Below are 3,422 nucleotides of genomic sequence, written 5' to 3' on the forward strand. Positions count from 1 at the left end.
TACTTTGGTGTGACTCTACCTAAGGAAGTGAAAGATCTGTATGATTAAAACATCAAGCCTCTGAAGAAAGAAATCGAAGAATATCTCAGATGGAAAGATGTCCCATGCTTACTGATTGGTAGGATTAATATAGTCAAAATGGCTATCTTGCCGTAAGCAAGCATCTGATTCAATGCAATTCTCATTAAAATTCCAACTCAATTCTTCACAGTGTTAGAAAGGGCAATTTGCAAATTGATGTGGAATAAGAAAAAACCTAGGATAGCAAAAACTATTGTCATCAATAAAAGAACTACTGATGATATTACCGTCCCTGACCTTAATCTTTACTATAGAGCAATTGTGATAAAAACTGCATGGTACTGGTATAGTGACAGACAGGTAGATCAATTGAATAGAACTGAAGGCCCAGAAATAAACCCACACACCTATGGAACTAAAATCATCCAGTGGGAAAAAGACAGTATTTTGAACAAATGGTTCTGGCTCAACTGGTGGTTAGTATTTAAAAGAATGTGAACTGATCTATTCTTATCTCCTTGTACAAAGCTCAAGTTCAAGTGAAGCAACTACCTCCACATAAAACAAGACACTGAAACTTATAGAGGAGAAAGTAGGGAAGGGCATTGAAGATATGGGCACAGGGGGAAAAATTCCTGAAGAGAACATCAATGTGTTGTGCTGTAAAATCAAGAATCCACAAATGGAACCTCATAAATTGCAAAGCTTCTATAAGGAAAAGGACACTGTCAATAAGATGAAATGGCAACCAACAGGTTGGGAAAAGATCTTAACTAATCCTACATTCAATAGAGGGCTAATATCCAATAAGTACAAAGAACTCAAAAAGTTGGGCGCCAGAGAACCAAATAACCCTATTAAAAAATAAGTACAGAGCTAAACAAAGAATTCTCAATTGAGGAAACTCAAATGGCCAAGATGTAACAACAGAAATATTCAACATCTTCAATCATCAGAGAAATGCAAATCAAAACAACCCTGACATTCTATCTCATACCAGTCAGAATGGCTAAGATTAAAAACTCAGGTGACAGCAGATGCTGGAGAGGATGTGGAGGAAGAGAAACACTCCTCCATTGCTGGTGGGATTGCGAGCTGGTACAACCACTCTGGAAATCAGTTTGGCGGTACCTCAGAAAATTGGAAATTGTACTATCTGAGGACCCAGCAACACCACTCCTGGCCATATACCCAGAAGATGCTTCAACATGTAATAAGGTCACATGCTCCACTATGTTCATAGCAGCCTTATTTATAATAGCCAGAAGCTGGAATGAACTCAAATGTCCCTCAACAGAGGAATGGATACAGAAAATTTGGTACATTTACATAATCGAGTACTATGCAGTTACTAAAACCAATTAATTTATGAAAATTTTGGGCAAATCGATGGGCCTGGAGGATATCATCCTGAGTGAGGTAACCCAATCACAAAAGAACACATATGATATGCACTCACTGATAAGTGGATATTAGCCCAGAAGGTCGGAATACCCAAGATTCAGTTCACAAACCACATGAAACTCAAGAAAATGGTATACCAAAGTGTGGGTACTTTGATCCTTCTTAAAAAGGGGCACAAAACATCCATGGAAGGAGTTCCAGATACCAAGTGTGGAGCAGAGACTGAAGGAATGACAATCTAGAGACTGCCCCACCTGGGGATCCATCCCATATACAATCACCAAACCTGTACACTATTGTGCATGCCAACATGTGCTTGCTGACAGGAGCACGATATAGCTGTCTCCTGAGAGGATCTGCCAGTGCTTGAGAAATACAGAAATGGATTCTAACAGCCATCCATGGGACTGAACAGAGGGACCCCAATGAAGGAGCTAGAGAAAGAATCCAAGGGATCTGTAGGGGACTGCAACACTGTAGGTGGAACAACAATATGAACTAAGAAGTAACCCCAGCACTTCCAGGGACTATACCACCAACCAAAGAGTACACATTGAGGGACTCATGACTCTAGCTGTGTATGTTGCAGAGGATGGCCTAGTTGGTCCTCAATGGGAGGAGAGGCCCTTGGTCCTCTGAAGACTCTATGTCCCCGTGTAGGGTAATTCTAGCACCAGGAAGTAGGAGTGGGTGGGTTGGTGAGCAGGGGGACATGGGAGACAATAAGGGGAGGGTTTTTTTGGAGGGGAAATCAGGAAACAGATTAAGGGGAAATGTAAATAAAGAAAATATCCAATAAAAACAATGTGCTTTTTAAAGAAGATAAGTATATTGTGTAATTTATGGATTGTGCCAGGGATGGGTGAAATAACAGTTACTGGGACAATGAAGTATACACCGAATGTCTGCAGTAAGAGGGACTGGAGGTAGGGCAGGCAGGCCAGGCCATGGTGATCACATGGAGTGGTTCTGACACATCGAAATGGAGGCTTGCTAGAATGGGCCATGGATACACATAAGATTATGTGGAGTGACTTTCGCAGGTGGGATAGGAAGAAGCACCACATATATGAGTATTCGTATACAAATTTTTAATTTAAGTTAGTTTTTTATCTTACTGTGTTTAGGATCAAGTTCAGGGACTTGGTCTTGCTAGGGAATGAAACATGCCCCTCTGAAGTAATGAAAGCAGTAGAAACCTAGATTAAAAAGGTAGCTTAATCACTTGTTCACTAAGGGTTATATTTCTTGAAGTAGAAATTTCTTTCTTCTTTGGATAAAGACATCATAAATATTCCTGAGAATGTATGCAAAATGGCTAGATACCAGCTCAATTTGTGCCTTATAGGAATACACTGGATCTCTGCCTGAAAGCTGATTTGAAAATTAGGGAAACTCAGAGAAATGGAGGATATGTTTAGACTAGAGATACATAGACATTAATACTCTTCACTGTATGACTTCTGATTCTAAAGAAAGTCTAGAAAGTTCTTTTGCTGCTGTAAATTGTGATATCTAAAATTCCCATCAGTTGAGAGAGTTGTTTAGTGGAGCTATTGTCTGATTCAGACAATGAGTGCTGTGACAAGTTCATCAGTGGTCACCCACTGACCCATTAAAGTGATGGATACTGAGTGAAACATTGTGATTATCATTTTTTTGTTTTGTATTGTTTTTCGAGACAGGGTTTCTCTGTATATCCCTGACTGTCCTGGAACTCACTTTGTAGACCAGGCTGGCCTCGAACTCAGAAATTTGCCTGCCTCTGCCTCCCAAGTACTGGGATTAAAGGCATGTGCCACCATGCCCGACGTGATCATCATTTTTAAAGACCTGACCAACATGATTATTATATGCTTCATAACCCATCCAATCCCTGAAAATGTTTCATGATTTGTCATTTTGTTTATATATATAATGCAGAATCCCTGTCTTTTTTCTTTCCTGGGCATTTTTTAGTTGGGAGACTATTAATGACAGCTTCTATTTCTTTAGGT

Source organism: Mus pahari, chromosome 10 (genome assembly GCF_900095145.1).
Source record: "Mus pahari chromosome 10, PAHARI_EIJ_v1.1, whole genome shotgun sequence".
In the NCBI taxonomy this organism is placed as follows: Eukaryota; Metazoa; Chordata; class Mammalia; order Rodentia; family Muridae; genus Mus; species Mus pahari.